Source organism: Felis catus, chromosome D3 (assembly GCF_018350175.1).
Source record: "Felis catus isolate Fca126 chromosome D3, F.catus_Fca126_mat1.0, whole genome shotgun sequence".
In the NCBI taxonomy this organism is placed as follows: Eukaryota; Metazoa; Chordata; class Mammalia; order Carnivora; family Felidae; genus Felis; species Felis catus.
The window spans coordinates 161,061-180,675 of NC_058379.1; the positions used below are offsets into that span (position 1 = coordinate 161,061).

General features: G+C 42.2%; 1 protein-coding gene across 2 annotated transcripts in view; it reads right to left on the reverse strand.

Moving 5' to 3' along the window:
- The window catches only part of LOC109493085 (pollen-specific leucine-rich repeat extensin-like protein 3), a 49,080-nt gene extending 29,955 nt beyond the window's left edge, over window positions 1-19,125 (reverse strand). For both annotated transcript variants that reach the window (XM_045041782.1, XM_045041781.1), the window contains exon 1: window positions 17,348-19,125. The gene's annotated coding sequence lies outside the window, so the exon portion shown is untranslated. The remainder of the gene's footprint in view (window positions 1-17,347) is intronic.
- Between the last annotated feature and the right edge of the window lie 490 nt (window positions 19,126-19,615).

Genomic DNA, 19,615 nt, shown 5'->3' on the forward strand with positions numbered 1-19,615 from the left:
CTTCAAGATGACATGACCACCACTTGCTGTGACATGGACTCAGGCAATCAGAGGCTCCTTATCCCCTTCCCTGTCCTTGGAAACTGGGTCTGCTTTTCTTCCTTGCTCCCAGAGGCTGTCTTGAGATAGTGATGTGGTGTTGAGACTATCTGGATGATATATGTGACTGCACTCCTTTATGGCCTCTATATAAACTTCTAAAAGGTGGCAGGCAGGTATGGAGATCTATTCTTTTTGCTTCTGCCCAATACAAACCACATATGCAAGTTCCCATGCTTCTTAAACCTGCCACCTACCAATCTGGGGTGGCCTGCCTCTTTCTTTGGTCTCTCCCTGTCATCCAAACAAGGGCTGGTTCAGACTACATCTGGGAAGCTCCCAAGGAGCTTGCAATCCAACAGTCACAGATTAGGTCATGACCTACAGATAGATGGACACTATTTCCAGACTTTAACAGAAAATGCGCACTTTGTAATAGGAACAGAGGACACATAAGAAACTTAGCATATAAAATATATTATCCTTGGTGGTACATATCAGTATTCAATCTTACACCACACATTTCTACCCCAACAATATGGGCTTGTCTCTTAATAAAACCTTTCATGATTTTATTGGGAGCTATAATCATAGCCTCTGACTTGAAGTTTAATACTTAGGACTTTCTAGACAGATATAGATACCCCAAATGTGCTAAGTTTTATCTAACTTCATTTATGCCCATCGTACACCCTATGCCAAAAACAGATTTGAAATGAAACAATGTCAATAATACAGACATCATGGCAGCTGTGTTATCTTTGGGCATAGATGGATAGAATTAGCAATATGTTATAAAATATAGGTGAATTTCACATGGAAGTAAACAAAGTGGTAGAAATTCAATGATGAGGGAGCATAGGGCAAGCTGACAAAAAGTTTGAGCTTTTGAGCTTTGTTCAGGGATTCATTTACTTGGGAATGGTTTGGTCATTTCAGGTCTTGCTTGTAGGATTTGCTAAGTGGTCCAGAGCAGTGCTAGTCCAGGGTTAATTAGTTTCCCGCTACTGAGGGAAGACCCTCCTGAGTGCTCCATCCCATGAATTATAGGGCTGTTTTAACTTCAGTCTACTGTTGGGAACAAACCCCATTCCCAGCACCCTGTGAGCATTGATGGGGTTTTGGGGTGCTGAGGGGTTCAGAGCTGACAGCCAAGAAAGAATTCTTGAAGATGTCTTTGGTGCAAAAAGGTGATTTTATTAAAGTATAGGGATAGGACCTGTGGGTAGAAAGAGCTGTACTGGGGTCGTGATGGGTAACTGATCAGGTTGGGAGGGGGTTAGGGACAGTGTAAGTCTAAGGAATTTTGGAAGCAAGGTTTCCAGGACCTTGAGGGGCTAGCTGTTGTTAGGAATACATCATTTATTACTGCTTAGTAAAACCTCAGTCATGAGACCCTTCAGGGGCCATATGCTCATTGTATAATTGCTAAGATATACTTGGGGATTAAAGATAAAGGAGGTTTGCAAAACTTTTTGTATATTTAAGGAAACTCACAGAATCCTGAGGGGGGGGGGGGGTTGTCAGGATAATGTTAAGCTATGATTCCCTTTTGCCCCTAGCAAAATATCACCATCAAGGCAGCTGAGCACCTAGAGGAAGGTCACTCTGCCTGTCTCAAGGACTTGTCAATGGGCTATAGGCAGTAAGGGAATTTAAGTTCTCATTTGCCTTGGGTCCCACATCACCATGGCAAGCACTTAAGCCCCCTTACATCTTGATGAGAGTGATTTTAGGGCCCCAGAAAACGGAGTCTATAGGTTTCTGGAGATTAGGCTATGGATAAGATTGCCTTTTTCTTGCAGGTTAATAAGTTATCCATAAACTGAAGGAGACTCCTGTCCTGCATGACTGTGATCTCTATCAGTCAACTGTTTGCTTTCTTTCCTTTCCTTTGTTCTTGGGCAGCCAGGAGTGTCCGAGGAATACCACACACATGGTGGAGGAGGGGTGTGCTGTTAGCTTGTGCTTGGCCCTCAGCTTGCCTTATACTCCCTTATCAGTGCCAGGCACTTGTTCCCTCGAATCATTTCATGTGATTTCCCACTGACTTTGGGTAGTTTCCTCACATGGAGGTGCTGGTCAGTGCTATGTTGTCTGCCAGAGGGGTCCCCAAGACAGATCTTCCTGACTGACTTTCTGTGACTCTAAGCCTAAGGTCTAAGCCTAAAAAGTCATCTCTGCATCTTTCCATAAAAAAAGCTTACTGGTTTGGAGGTGGAGTCAACATGACAGAGAATTAGGGAGACCCAAAATTTCTTCATCCCTCAAACACAGAAGGATTGAGGCAGGAAGACTTGGAATTCCAAGAATCTGGGCTACAGAGTGACAGAAACATCTCCAGGGGCCCACAGGGACAACTTGGTGGCCCACAGGTGCATGATTACACACTGGAAGAGACAAAATGGGTGGCGTAGGCACAGAGGGGAGGGATCCCCTTCTGTGGAGAGACAAAAGGAAAAAAGAGACAGCCTATGGAAGTGTAGGATTGAATTTGGACAAGAGAAATACCACAGACTGGGGAATGGAAAAAATGGAGAAAGAACCAATTTCTATCTCATTCTAGGGTTGTGGGGCTTTCTCAGGACTGGGGTCTGCCACCCTGTGCACATGCCTGGGGAGAAGGGGAGCCAGCCCAGGCTCAGTAGCCAGTTCAGAGGCACAGTTGGAGAGAGCAATCCTCTCCCTTGAGTGCTGTAGGAAGAAGGCATATAGCCTCCAAGGAAAAAAGACCCTAAAGATTCCCGCCAGCCAGAGGCCCTTTGTCGGCTGGCTGGGTGGAATGGCTCTACCCTGGAACTAGGGTGCATGGAGCAGGATCCTTTAAGATATTGGTGTTTGAATCCCAGAAGAGCACCTGAGAGGCACATGAGACTGTGGAGAGGAACAAACCGGTGCACTTGCACCCACGAGGCACTGTGAGGATGGCCTGAACAGAGTGGTTTGGAACACTCTGTCTGGGGGGAAGAGACTGGGGTATAGCCTCTTCTTTCCCATCACCAACAAGGTGGGGCTTCAGGGAATGGACAGTGGGCCCAGAGTGGAGGCAGGAACCGCCTACACCAAAACACATCCCTCCACACCTGGTAACTGCATATCTACTGGAGCAAGACTGACACTGACCAGACTGACAGTCTCTTCCCCAGACCAGCACAGCCACCATTTCCAAGGCACCATCAGATATCGGTCCAGCAGTTTGGCATTTTCTGATTTGATTCTTGCTCAATTGTTATATACATATATATACATATACTTTTTTTTTCCTTCTTCCTTTTCTTCTGCTTATTTCTTCCCTATTCTGGTTATTCTGGCTGTTGGTTTGTTTAAGCAGACATTTTTAATCTATTCTTTTCACACCTCTTCTGTATCTCCTACTTCTTTATTTCCCTCTCCCTCTCTCTTGATTAAGCCATATAGTTTCTCTGATTCTCTGGCTGGTCAATTTTTTTCTTTTCTTTTCTCCCACCCCTGACATTTCTCTCTTTCTATGAGATAAAGCTTATTCCACCATCCCCACTTTTTAAAATTTTTTCCAGGGTTACTTACTTCAATGAACAAATCAAAGCACACCTGGTGGAAGGCCCAAACCACCACTACAAGTAGGGAGATAAAGCAACCAGAGTCAAAACAAAAGAGAGCACACAACACATTCCAAAAACACCTCCTGAAGGACCAGGCCCTAGACAGTGTATGATCCTTTTTTAATATAATGGTGCTCGCAGGTACAAGACACATAAGATATTAAAACACATAAGGGACAGAAAACTAGCCAAAATGATGAAATGGAAAAATTCTCAAAAGAAGTCCCAGGAAGAAATGAAAGCTACAATTGCTCAAAACAGATATAAACAATATACATGAGCAAAAGTTTAGAATTTTAGTCATAAGATTAATAGCTGGGCTTGAAAAAAAGCACAGGAGACAGCAGAGACTCTATTGCTGCAGAGATCAAGGAACTAAGAAATACTTATGACAAATTAAGAAATGCTGTAAATGAGGTACAAAATAAACTAGATGTGGGGACATCAAGGATAGAGGAGGCAGAGGAGAGAATAAGTGAGATAGAAGATAAAATTATGAAAAATGATGAAGCCAAGAAAAAGGGAGATAAGAAAATATTAGACCATGAGGGGAGAATTAGAGAACTAAATGACTCAATGAAATGTAATAATATCCATATCATAGGAGTTCCAGAAGAAGAGAGAAAGGGGCAGAAGGTTTACTTGAACAAATTATAGCTGAGAACTCCCCTAATGTGGGGAGAGAGGCAGACATCCAAATCCGGGAGGCACAGAGAACTCCCTTCAGATTCAACAAGAATAAGTCTTCTCCACAGCATATCATAGTAAAACCGGCAAAATACAAAGATAAAGAGAGAATTCTGAAAGCAGCTAGGGACAAATAGGCCTTAACCTAAAAGGGTAGACACATAAGGGTAGTATCAGACCTGTCCACTGAAACTTGGCAGGCCAGAAGTCAGTGGCAAGAATTATTCAATGTGCTGAATAGGAAAAATATGCAGCTGAGAATCCTTTAGCTGTCAAAGCAGTCATTCAGAATAGGAGAGATAAAGGCTTTCCCAGACAAACAAAAGGTGAAGGAGTTCATGACCACTAAACCAGCCCTGCAAGAGATACTAAGGGGGACTCTGTGAGTGGAATGCTGCAAAGACTACAAAGGACCAGAGACATCACCACAAGCATGAAACCTACAGGTAACACAATGACACTAAATTCATTTCTTTCAATAATAACTCGGAATGTAAATGGACTAAATCCTTCAATCAAAAGACACAGGGTAGCAGAATGGATTGAAAAAAAAAAAAAAAACAAGATCCATCTATATGTTGTCTACAAGAGACTCGTTTTAGACCTGAGGACACCTTCAGATTGAAAGTGAGGGGATGGAGAACCATCTATCATGCTACTGGAAGTCAAAAGAAAGCTGGAGTAGCCACACTTATATCAGACAAACTAGATTTTAAAGTAAAGGCTGTGACGAGATGAAGAAGGCCATTATATCATAATTACAGGGTCTATCCTTCAAGAAGAGCTAATAATTGTAAATGTTTATGGCCCCAACTTGAAAGAACCCAAATATATAAATCAATTAGTCACAAACATAAGCATTCTTATTGATAAGAATATGGCAATTGCAGGGGGCTTTAATAACCAATAAAGAAACAATGGCCTTGAATGATACACCAGACCAGATGGACTTGACAGACATATTCAGAACTTTTCACCTAAAAGCAGCAGAATACACATTCTTCTCGAGTGCACATGGACCATTTTTCAAGATAGATTACATATGGAGTCACAAAACAGCCCTCAATAAATATAAAAGAATTGAGATCATACCATGCATATTTTCAGATCACAACGCTATGAAACTTGAAATCAACCACAAAGAAAAATTTGGAAAGCCTCCAAATGCATAGAGGTTAAAGAACATCCTACTCAAGAATGAATGAGTCAACCAGGCAATTAAAGAAAAAATTTAAAAATATACATAAGCAAATGAAAATGAAAACACAATAGTCCAAGCCTTTTGGGATGCACCAAAGGCAGTCCTAAGGGGAAAAATACACTGCAGTCCAGGCCCATCTCAAGAAACAAGAAAAATACAAAATACAAAATCTAACCACACACCTAAAGGAACTAGAATCAGAACAGCAAAGAAGCCCTAAAGCCAGCAGAAGAAGAGAAATAATAAAGATTAGAGCAGAAATAAACAATATAGAAACAAACAAACAAAAAAAAAGGTAGAACAGATCAATGAACCTAAGACCTGGTTTTTTTGAAAAAATAAACAAAATTGATAAACCCTAGCCAGACTTCTCAAAGAGAGAACCCAAGTAGATAAAATCAAAAAATTAAGAGGAGAGATCACAACCAACACCACAGAAATACAATTATTAGAGAATACTGTGAAAAATTATATGACAACAAATTGGACAACCTGGAAGAAATGGACAAATTCCTAGACACCCACACACTACCACAACTCAAACAGGAAGAAATAGAAAATTTGAACAGACCCATAACCAGTGAAGACATTGAATCGGTGATCAAAAATCTCCTAACAAGTAAGAGTCCTGGGCCAGGTGGCTTCCCAGAGGAATTCTACCAGACATTTAAAGCAGAGTTAATACCATCCCTCTCAAGCTGTTCCAAAATAATAGAAATGGAAGAAAAGCTTCTGGACTCATTCTATGAAGCCCACATTACCTTGATTCCCAAACCAGACAGAGACCCCACTAAAAAGGAGAATTACAGGCCAATATCCCTGATGAATATGGATGCAAAAATTCTCAACAAGATACTAGCAAATCAAATTCAATGGTGTATTAAAAGAATTATTCACCATGATCAAGTGGGATTCATTCCTGGCTTCAGGGCTGGTTCAATATTCGTAAATCAATCAATGTGATACATCACATTAACAGAAGAAAGTATAAGAATCATATGATCCTGTCAATAGATGCAGAAAAAAACATGTGACAAAATACAGTATCCTTTCTTAATAAAAACCCTCAAGAAAGTCAGGATAGAAGGAACATACCTTAACATCATAAAAGCCATAATATGAAAAGCCCACAGCAAATATCATCCTCAATGGGAAAAAACTGAGAGCTTTCCCCCTGAGATCAGGGACACAACAGGGGTTTCTACTCTCACCACTGTTGTTTAACATAGTGTTGGAAGTCCTAGCCTCAGAAATCGGACAACAAAATGAAATAAAAGGCATCCAAACTGGCAAAGAAGAAGTCAAACTTTCACTTTTCTCAGATGACATGATACTGAACATGGAAACCTCGAAGGAGTCCACCAAAAAGCTGCTAGAACTGATATATGAATTCAGCAAAGCCGCAGGATGCAAAATCAATGTACAGAAATCAGTTGCATTTCTAAACACCAATAATGACGCAACAGAAAGAGAAATCAAGAAATTGATCCCATTGCACCAAGAACCATAAAACACCTAGGAATAACCCTAACCAAAGATGTAAAAGATCTGTATGCTGAAAACTATAGAAAGCTTATGAAAGAAATTTAAGAAGACACAAGGAAATGGAAAAACATTCCATGCATGTATAGGAAGAAAAAATATTGTTAAGATGTCAGTACTACCCAAAGCAATCTACACATTCAATGCAACCCCAATCAAAACTGCACCGTCATTCTTCTCAGAGCTAAAACAAACAATCCTAAATTTTATACAGAACCACAAAAGACCCTGAATAGTCAAAGTAATGTTGAAAAAGAAAAGCAAAGCAGGAAGCATCACAATCCCAGACTTTAGCCTCTAAATCATCAAGTAATCATCAAGACAGTATGATATTGGCACAAAAACAGGCACATAGACCAATGGAATAAAATAGAGAACACAGTGCTCGCTTCAGCAGCACATATACTAAAATTAGAATAGAGAACCCAGAATTGGACCAACGAATGTATAACCAACTAATCTTTGACAGAGCAGGGAAGAGTATCCAATGGAAAAAAGACTCTTTAGCAAATGGTGCTGGGAGAACTGCACAGCAACATGCAGAAGAATGAAATGGGACCACTTTCTTACACCATACACAAAAATAAACTCAAAATGGGTGAAAGACCTAAATGTGAGACAGGAAGCCGTCAAAAACCTAGAGGAGAAAGCAGGCAGCAAACTCTCTGACCTCAGCCGCAGCAACTTCTTACTCAACACATCTCCAAAGGCTAGGGAAACAAAAGCAAAAATGAACTATTAGGAGTTCGTTAAGATAAAAAGCTTTTGCACAGCGAAGGAAACAATCAGCAAAACTAAAAGGTAACCAATGGAATGAGAGAAGATATTTGCAAGTGACATATTGAATAAAGGGTTAATATCCAAAATCTATAAATAACTTACCAAATTCAACACCTGAAAAACAAATAACCCAGTGAAGAAATGGACAAAAGACATGAATAGACACTTTTCCAAAGAAGATATCCAGATGGCCAACAAACACATGAAAAGATGCTCAACATCACTCATCATCAGGGAAATCAAAATCAAAACCACACTGAGATACCACCTCACACCTGTCAGAATGGCTAACATTAACAACTCAGGAAACAACAGATGTTGGTGAGGATGTGGAGAAATGGTAACCCTCTTGCACTATTGGTAGGAATGCAAACTGGTGCAGCTGCCCTGGAAAACAGTGTAGAGGTTCCTCAAAAAATTAAAAATATAATTACCCTACGACCCAGCAATAGCACTACTAAGAATTTATCCAAAGGATACAGGAATGCTGATTCATAGGGGCACATGTACCCCAATGTTTATAGCAGCACTTTCAACAATAGCCAAATCATGGAAAGAGCCCAAATGTCCATCAACTGATGAATGGATAAAGAAGATGTGGTTTATATATACAATGGAATACTACTTGGCAATGAGAAAGATTGCAATGATGTGGATGGAACTGGAGGGTATTATGCTAAGTGAAATAAGTCAGTCGGAGAAAGACAGATATCATATGTTTACACTCATATGTGGAACTTGAGAAATTTAACAGAAGACCATGGGGGAAGGGAAGGGGAGAAAATAATTTCAAACAGAGAGGGAGGCAAACCATAAGACTCTTAAATACAGAGAACAAACTGAGGGTTGATGGGGGCGGGGTGCAGGAGAAAGGGAAAAATGGGTAATGCATATTGAGGAGGGCACTTGTTGGGATTAGCACTGGGTGTTGTATGTAAGGAATGAATCACGGGAATCTATTCCTGAAGCCAAGAGCACACTGTATATACTATATGTTAGCTAACTTGCAATAAATTATATAATTAATTAATTAATTAATTAAAAATAGAGCTTAAGAAAATAATCCCATTTACAACTGTACCAAAAAAATGCCTAGGAATAAATTTAACCGAGGCAGTGAAAAATTTGTGCTCTACAACTATAAAACAATAATGAAATAAATTGAAGATGACACAAACAAATGGAAAGATAAACTAAGCTCATGGAATGGAAGATTTAATGTATTTAAAATGTTCACACTACACAAAGTAATCTACAGGTTCAATGCAATCTCCATCAAAACACCAATACCATCTTTCACAAAAGTAAAACAAATAATCCTAAAATTTGTATGGAACCACAAAGAATCCAAATAGCCAACAGTATGGAAGTTCCTCAAAAAGTTAAAAATATAACTACCCTATGATTCAGCAATTGCACTACTAGGTATTTACCCAAAGGATACAAAAATACAAATTCAAAGGGGCACATGCACCCTGATGTTTACTGCAGCATTATCAACAAGAGCCAAATTAGGGAAAAAGCCCAAATGTTCACCAACTAATAAATGTATAAAGAAGATGTGGTATATATATATATATACAATGGAATATTACTCAGCATCAAAAAGAATGAAATCTTGCCATTTGCAACAATGTAGATGGAGCTAGAGTGTATTATGCTAAGCAAAGTAAGTCAATCAGGGAAAAACAAATACCATATTATTTCACTCATGTGGAATTTAATAAACAAAACACATGAAGGGAGGGTGGAATGGAAAAAAGAGAAGGGAAGGAAAGCATAAGAGACTCTAAGAGAACAAACTGAGGGTTGCTGGAGAGAGTTGGGTGGGGATGGGCTAGATGGGTGATGGGTATTAATTAAGAAGGACACTTGCTGGGAATGCAACCTGGTGTAGCCACTCTGGAAAACAGTATGGAGGTCCCTCAAAAAACTAAAAATAGAACTACCCTATGACCCAGCGACTGCACTACTAGGCATTTATCCACAGGATACAGGTGTGCTGTTTCGAAGGGACACATGCACCCCCATGTTTATAGCAGCACTATCAACAATAGCCAAAGTATGGAAAGAGCCCAAATGTCCATCTATGGATGAATGGATAAAGAAAATGTGGTGTATATGTATATATACATATACACAAAAACCTCTCTTATCTGTATACACTAGCAATGAATCATCTGAAGAGGAATTTAAGAAAATAATTTCATTTTAGGTAACATCAATGTTAATAAAATACTTAGGAATAGATGTAATCAAGGTGCAAGACTTGTACACTGAAAATTGTAAAACACTGCTGAAAGAAATTAATGAAAACCTAAATAAATGTGAAGGTAACCCATGATGATGAAAATACTATTGCTTGGGATGCCTGGTTGGTAGAGCATGCAACTCTTGGTTTCAGGGTCATGAGTTCAAGCCCCATATTTGACATGAAGCTTACTTTAAAATAAATGAATAAAACATTTTTTTAAAAAAGATGTACTATTGCTAAGTGGAAATAGTGCACAATGCACTCTGCAGCTTCAATGTGATTCCGAGGAAAATTCACTAAGGCCTTTGGGGAAAATGCACAAGCTAATCTTAACAGTCATGGAATTTCAAGGAACCAAAAGACAGCCAAAGCAATCTTGGAAAAGAAAATCAAATATTGAAGTTCATATTTCCCAATTTCAAAGCTTAATACAAATTCACAGTAAATAAAATATGGTGATAGTGTCATAAAGATATACATACAGATTAGTGGGATTTAATTGAGAACCCAGAAATAAAGTCTTCATCCATGGCCAGCTGAATTTTGACAAGGGTGACAATATTACACTAGGGAAAGTACGGTCTTCTCAACAAATGGTGCTAGACAACTGGCTATCCATGTACAGAAGAATAAAATTGGACCCTTGCCTCACAGCACATAGAAACTTAACTCAGGAAACAGTTTGGCAAGATGGCGGCGTAGGAGGACGCTGGGCTCACCGCGCGTCCTGCTGATCACTTAGATTCCACCTACACCTGCCTAAATAACCCAGAAAACCGCCAGAGGATTAGCAGAACGGCGTCGCCGGAGCCAAACGCAGACGAGAGGCCCACGGAAGAGGGTAGGAAGGGCGGCGAGGCGGTGCGCGCTCCACGGACTGGCGGGAGGGAGCCGGGGCGGAGGGGCGGCTCACCAGCCAAGCAGAGCCCCCGAGTCTGGCTTGCAAAAGCGGAGGGGCCTGACGGACTGTGTTCCCACAACAAGCGCGACTTGGCATCTGGGAGGTCATAAGTTAACAGCTCTGCTCGGAAAGCGGGAAGGCTGGAGGACAAAGGGAGGGAGAGCTGCTGAGCTCCCTGACGACAGAGCTCAGTTTGGTGGGGAACAAAGGCGCTCGCCAGCGCCATCTCCCCCACCCATCCCCCAGCCAAAATCCCAAAGAGAACCAGTTCCTGCCAGGGAACTTGCTCGCTCCGTGCAAACACCCAACTCTGTGCTTCTGCAGAGCCAACCTCCGGCAGCGGATCTGACTCCCTCCCGCTGCCACAGGGCCCCTCCTGAAGTGGATCACCTAAGGAGAAGCCATCTAAGCCAGCCCCTCCTGCCCCTGTGCACCTTGCCTACCCACCCCAGCTAATACGCCAGATCCCCAGCATCACAAGCCTGGCAGTGCGCAAGTAGCCCAGATGGGCCACACCACCCCACAGTGAATCCCGCCCCTAGGAGAGGGGAAGAGAAGGCACACACCAGTCTGACTGTGGCCCCAGCGGTGGGCTGGGGGCAGACATCAGGTCTGACTGCGGCCCCGCCCACCGACTCCAGTTATACACCACAGCACAGGGGAAGTGCCCTGCAGGTCCTCACCACGCCAGGGACTATCCAAAATGACCAAGCGGAAGAATTCCCCTCAGAAGAATCTCCAGGAAATAACAACAGCTAATGAGCTGATCAAAAAGGATTTAAATAATATAACAGAAAGTGAATTTAGAATAATAGTCATAAAATTAATCGCTGGGCTTGAAAACAGTATACAGGACAGCAGAGAATCTCTTGCTACAGAGATCAAGGGACTAAGGAACAGTCACGAGGAGCTGAAAAACGCTTTAAACGAAATGCATAACAAAATGGAAACCACCACAGCTCGGCTTGAAGAGGCAGAGGAGAGAATAGGTGAACTAGAAGATAAAGTTATGGAAAAAGAGGAAGCTGAGAAAAAGAGAGATAAAAAAATCCAGGAGTATGAGGGGAAAATTAGAGAACTAAGTGATACACTAAAAAGAAATAATATACGCATAATTGGTATCCCAGAGGAGGAAGAGAGAGGGAAAGGTGCTGAAGGGGTACTTGAAGAAATAATAGCTGAGAACTTCCCTGAACTGGGGAAGGAAAAAGGCATTGAAATCCAAGAGGCACAGAGAACTCCCTTCAGACGTAACTTGAATCGATCTTCTGCACGACATATCATAGTGAAACTGACAAAATACAAGGATAAAGAGAAAATTCTGAAAGCAGCAAGGGGTAAACGTGCCCTCACATATAAAGGGAGACCTATAAGACTCGTGACTGATCTCTCTTTTGAAACTTGGCAGGCCAGAAAGAATTGGCACGAGATTTTCAGGGTGCTAGACAGAAAAAATATGCAGCCGAGAATCCTTTATCCAGCAAGTCTGTCATTTAGAATAGAAGGAGAGATAAAGGTCTTCCCAAACAAACAAAAACTGAAGGAATTTGTCACCACTAAACCAGCCCTACAAGAGATCCTAAGGCGGACCCTGTGAGACAAAGTCCCAGAGGCATCACTACAAGCATAAAACATACAGACATCACAATGACTCTAAACCCGTATCTTTCTATAATAACACTGAATGTAAATGGATTAAATGCGCCAACCAAAAGACATAGGGTATCAGAATGGATAAAAAAAAAACAAGACCCATCTATTTTTTGTCTACAAGAGACTCATTTTAGACCTGAGGACACCTTTAGATTGAGAGTGAGGGGATGGAGAAGTATTTATCATGCTACTGGAAGCCAAAAGAAAGCTGGAGTAGCCATACTTATATCAGACAAACTAGACTTTAAATTAAAGGCTGTAACAAGAGATGAAGAAGGACATTATATAATAATTACAGGGTCTATCCATCAGGAAGAGCTAACAATTATAAATGTCTATGCACCGAATACCGGAGCCCCAAATATATAAAACAATTACTCATAAACATAAGCAACCTTATCGATAAGAATGTGGTAATTGCAGGGGACTTTAACACCCCACTTACAGAAATGGATAGATCATCTAGACACATGGACAATAAAGAAACAAGGGCCCTGAATGAGACATTGGATCAGATGGACTTGACAGATATATTTAGAATTCTACATCCCAAAGCAACAGAATATACTTTCTTCTCGAGTGCACATGGAACATTCTCCAAGATAGATCATATACTGGGTCACAAAACAGCCCTTCATAAGTTTACAAGAATTGAAATTATACCATGCATACTTTCAGACCACAATGCTATGAAGATTGAAATCAACCACAGAAAAAAGTCTGGAAAACCTCCAAAAGCATGGAGGTTAAAGAACACCCTACTAACGAATGAGTGGGTCAACCAGGCAATTAGAGAAGAAATTAAAAAATATATGGAAACAAATGAAAATGAAAATACAACAATCCAAACGCTTTGGGATGCAGCGAAGGCAGTCCTGAGAGGAAAATACATCGCAATCCAGGCCTATCTCAAGAAACAAGAAAAATCCCAAATACAAAATCTAACAGCACACCTAAAGGAACTAGAAGCAGAATAGCAAAGGCAGCCTAAACCCAGAAGAGAAATAACAAAGATCAGAGCAGAAATAAACAATATAGAATCTAAAAAAACTGTAGAGCAGATCAACGAAACCAAGAGTTGTTTTTTTGAAAAAATAAACAAAATTGACAAACCTCTAGCCAGGATTCTCAAAAAGAAAAGGGAGATGACCCAAACAGATAAAATCATGAATGAAAATGGAATTATTAAAACCAATCCCTCAGAGATACAAACAATTATCAGGGAATACTATGAAAAATTATATGCCAACAAATTGGACAACCTGGAAGAAATGGACAAATTCCTGAACACCCACACTCTTCCAAAACTCAATCAGGAGGAAATAGAAAGCTTGAACAGACCCATAACCAGTGAAGAAATTGAATCGGTTATCAAAAATCTCCCAACAAATAAGAGTCCAGGACCAGATGGCTTCCCAGGGGAGTTCGGCCAGACGTTTAAAGCAGAGATAATACCTATCCTTCTCAAGCTATTCCAAGAAATAGAAAGGGAAGGAAAACTTCCAGACTCATTCTATGAAGCCAGTATTACTTTGATTCCTAAACCAGACAGAGACCCAGTAAAAAAAGAGAACTACAGGCCAATATCCCTGATGAATATGGATGCAAAAATTCTCAATAAGATACTAGCAAATCGAATTCAACAGCATATAAAAAGAATTATTCACCATGATCAAGTGGGATTCATTCCTGGGATGCAGGGCTGGTTCAACATTCACAAATCCATCAACGTGATACATCACATTAACAAAAAAAAAAAAGAGAAGAACCATATGATCCTGTCAATCGATGCAGAAAAGGCCTTTGACAAAATTCAGCACCCTTTCTTAATAAAAACCCTTGAGAAAGTCGGGATAGAAGGAACATACTTAAAGATCATAAAAGCCATTTATGAAAAGCCCACAGCTAACATCATCCTCAACGGGGAAAAACTGAGAGCTTTTTCCCTGAGATCAGGAACACGACAAGGATGCCCACTCTCACTGCTGCTGTTTAACATAGTGCTGGAAGTTCTAGCATCAGCAATCAGACAACAAAAGGAAATCAAAGGCATCAAAATTGGCAAAGATGAAGTCAAGCTTTCGCTTTTTGCAGATGACATGATATTATACATGGAAAATCCGATAGACTCCACCAAAAGTCTGCTAGAACTGACACAGGAATTCAGCAAAGTTGCAGGATACAAAATCCATGTACAGAAATCAGTTGCATTCTTATACACTAACAATGAAGCAACAGAAAGACAAATTAAGAAACTGATCCCATTCACAATTGCACCAAGAAGCATAAAATACCTAGGAATAAATCTAACCAAAGATGTAAAGGATCTGTATGCTGAAAACTATAGAAAGCTTATGAAGGTAATTGAAGAAGATTTAAAGAAATGGAGAGACATTCCCTGCTCATGGATTGGAAAAATAAATATTGTCAAAATGTCAATACTACCCAAAGCTATCTACACATTCAATGCAATCCCAATCAAAATTGCACCAGCATTCTTCTCGAAACTAGAACAAGCAATCCTAAAATTCATATGGAGCCACAAAAGGCCCCGAATAGCCAAAGGAATTTTGAAGAAGAAGACCAAAGCAGGAGGCATCACAATCCCAGACTTTAGCCTCTACTACAAAGCTGTCATCATCAAGACAGCATGGTATTGGCACAAAAACAGACACATAGACCAATGGAGTAGAATAGAAACCCCAGAACTAGACCCACAAACGTATGGCCAACTCATCTTTGACAAAGCAGGAAAGAACATCCAATGGAAAAAAGACAGCCTCTTTAACAAATGGTGCTGGGAGAACTGGACAGCAACATGCAGAAGGTTGAAACTAGACCACTTTCTCACACCATTCACAAAAATAAACTCAAGATGGATAAAGGACCTAAATGTGAGACAGGAAACCATCAAAACCTTAGAGGAGAAAGCACGAAAAGACCTCTCTGACCTCAGCCGTAGCAATCTCTTACTCGACACATCCCCAAAGGCAAGGGAATTAAAAGCAAAAGTGAATTACTGGGACCTTATGAAGATAAAAAGCTTCTGCACAGCAAAGGAAACAACCAACAAAACTAAAAGGCAACCAACGGAATGGGAAAAGATATTCGCAAATGACATATCGGACAAAGGGCTAGTATCCAAAATCTATAAAGAGCTCACCAAACTCCACACCCGAAAAACAAATAACCCAGTGAAGAAATGGGCAGAAAACATGAATAGACACTTCTCTAAAGAAGACATCCGGATGGCCAACAGGCACATGAAAAGATGTTCAGCGTCGCTCCTTATCAGGGAAATACAAATCAAAACCACACTCAGGTATCACCTCACGCCAGTCAGAGTGGCCAAAATGAACAAATCGGGAGACTATAGATGCTGGAGAGGATGTGGAGAAACGGGAACCCTCTTGCACTGTTGGTGGGAATGCAAATTGGTGCAGCTGCTCTGGAAAGCAGTGTGGAGGTTCCTCAGAAAATTAAAAATAGACCTACCCTATGACCCAGCAATAGCACTGCTAGAAATTTATCCAAGGGATCCAGGAGTACTGATGCATAGGGGCACTTGTACCCCAATGTTCATAGCAGCACTCTCAACAATAGCCAAATTATGGAAAGAGCCTAAATGTCCATCAACTGATGAATGGATAAAGAAATTGTGGTTTATATACACAATGGAATATTACGTGGCAATGAGAAAAAATGAAATATGGCCTTTTGTAGCAACGTGGATGGAACTGGAGAGTGTGATGCTAAGTGAAATAAGCCATACAGAGAAAGATACCATATGGTTTCACTCTTATGTGGATCCTGAGAAACTTAACAGGAACCCATGGGGGAGGGGAAGGAAAAAAAAAAAAAAGAGGTTAGAGTGGGAGAGAGCCAAAGCATAAGAGACTGTTAAAAACTGAGAACAAACTGAGGGTTGATGGGGGGTGGGAGGGAGGAGAGGGTGGGTGATGGGTATTGAAGAGGGCACCTTTTGGGATGAGCACTGGGTGTTGTATGGAAACCAATTTGTCAATAAATTTCATATATAAAAAAATAAATAAATAAATAAATAAATAAATAAATAAATAAATAAAAGTAAAAAAAAAAAAGAAACAACTCAGATTAAAGGTCTCAATGGAAGAGGTAAAATTACAAACTCTAGAAGAAACAAATTGGGATAAATCTTCATGACCTTGGATTTAGCAGTGCTCTGAGATCTAAAAACACAAGCAAGAAGAGAAAAAATAAAGAAATTTAATTTCCTCAAAATTAGACACTCTGTGTGTGAGAGGATGCTATCCTGAAAGTGAAAAGACAGCCCACAGAACGGGAGAAAATATTCACACATTACTTACCCGATAAGAGTTTGTTATCCAGAATATAAAAAGAGCTCTTACAACTTATCAACCAAGACCACTCAATTTTAAAAATGGATGAAGGGCTTGGATAGACCTTTCTCCGGAGAAGACAAACGAATGGTCAATAGCACATGCAAAGATGTTAAACATCATTAGTCAGAACGAAATGCAGTTTTAAACCACAGTGAGATACCCTTTTGTACATGCTAGAATTGCTATAATCAAGAAAACTAAAAATAACACGTTCGCAAAGATGCTGAGAAATCGGAACCTTTAAATCTTGCTTGTGGAAATGTAAAATGATGCAGTCTATGTGTAAAATAGTTTGGCATTTCCTCAAAAAGATAAAAATAGATTTACCATATGGCTCGACGACTCTACTCCTAGATGTGTACCCCTCAACACTGAATGCGCGAGGGCACCCAGAGAAGTCAGTTCCGAGACAGAAAGTGGATGGACTGTGGCTGCAGGGACCGATGGGAAAGGCGAACGGGGAGCTGGTGTTCTCACGCACGTAGTTTCACTGCCAAAAATGAGAAAGTTCTGGACATGGACGTCCAACGGTGTGAATGCAGTTGCCGCCACAGAACTTTGTACTTGAGATGTCGTCAGTGTTGTCACATGCTCCGAATCACAACGAAAAGCCAACCGATTCGTGTCACAACAGGGACGGACGCCGAAGACCGCTCACTGCCACAAGCCTCATGGAAAAAGACCGCTCGGACTGGAACGTCTTGCTCCCCAAATCCACCCAGGTTATGCAAATAAGGGAAACTCTGGGGAACAATTCCAGAAGAATAAACCGGATCAGAACCGAGAAACACACTTCAGACGGGGGAAGCGGGTGGGGACGCAGGTGGGGCTGCCGGAGTGGGAAACCGCGGGGATTTCCTCATTCGGGGGAGTGACCCTGTTTGGGGTAAAACACGCGGGAAGCGGCAACTGTGGCGAAGAAACCCCGCCTGGGGAGCCGGAGTGTCGCGATGACGAGCATCTGTGCGGCTGCGACAAGTTCACTGCGCGTCTGCAGTCACCGCACAGTGAGTAACTCACGCCTCGCGCCACAAAGCGGAGGCCACGTCCAAGCCGGTGCCGAGGCCGGGCCACACTGAGACCCCGCTGCCCCGCGGCGGGGGCCACGCGAGCCACAGGCGGTGGGCGGGTCACAGCGCTGGGATCGCGAGCACCGCCCGGGCACCTGCTCCCGGGCCGCCAGCCGCGTGAGGACGCGGCGGGAACCGAGTCGGCGCGGAACAGGAACACGGACGCGCGGCCCCGCGGCCCCGGAGCGGTGTGGACGCGGCCCCGCGTCCTCCCGAAGCACCCACAGCGGGTCTTGAGGAGACCGGGTTCTTGGCGTGGATGAGGCCCAGCGTCCCCCCAGTTCCGACAAGGCGGGTCCTGGGGAGACCCGGTTCCTGTCCCTGTGGACGCAGCCCCGACGTCACCCCAAATCTTCCACAGCGGGTCCTGAGGAGACCTGATTTCTGTTCTTGTGGACGCGGCTCCACGTCTCCTCGAAGCCCGCGCAGTGAGTCCTGAGGACAACGGTTCCTGTCAGCGTGGACGCGGCTCCACGTCCTCTCGAATCCCCCACAGCGGATCCTGAGGAGACCGAGCTCCTGTGGACCCGACCGCAGGCGGACGAGGCAGGAGCACGCATGCCCGGCGGGGGTCAGGGAGCAGGGCTCGCGCGCCCCCTGCGGGCGCTGGGGGAAGAAGCAGGTCCGGGCGCGCGCCTTTCCGCGGAGGCACCGCCCCGCTCCCGGCTCCAGCTGAGTTTATTACATTTTGGAGATTTCGAACTGAAATGCGGCCCAATATCCGCTGATCTCTCCAGAGATACTTAAGGAACAATTCATTGAAAACCATATCGAATGAAACTAAATGTAGGCAGTAACTACAACTTATACGAAAATTCACTCAAAATTGTAGATGTGTTTAAGACGTAACTCTGTCAAAATATCAAAAAGAGGGGCACCTGAGTGGCTCAGTCCTTAAGCGAGGACTTTGGCTCAGATCAAGATCTCACTGCTCCTGAGTTCGAGCTTCGCGTGGGGCTCTGTGCTAACCGCTAGTGATAGGGAACATCTGTTATAAGATGGCAAGAGGACTGATAGGGAAACTCCAGTCCCCAATGGAAGAGTCCCCTTCTGGGTTCTTCCTACCCTCCTCCCCCACCCCCCCATCCCCACCGGCCTAGGTGCCAAGTTACTGCTAATGCGGAAAGCAGAAGTAGCAGACTATAAATTGTTCCCTCTGCTAATCCTCTGGGGGCTCAAACCTCTGGAGAGTGATCTCCTCTGAGCCAGCTGGTGTGAAATAAACTTCCTGCCTTCCAAGATCTCCGAGGGCAGCTTGGTTCTTCCCACCCCCCACCCCCCACCCCCCGTGATCCAGACCAGGTTGCCTAACACTGGGAGCCTGGAGCCTTCTTCGGATTCTCTCTCTCTCTCTCTCTCTCTCTCTCTCTCTGAAATATTTTTTTTAACTTTTTAAAAAATATATCAAAAAGAAAACATAAATGGAAATCTACATGACCGTGGGTTTGGTGATGAGTTTTAAGACATCACGCCAAAAGCCAATCCACAAAGGTTAAAAAAAATAACAAGAGCTTTATAAAATTGA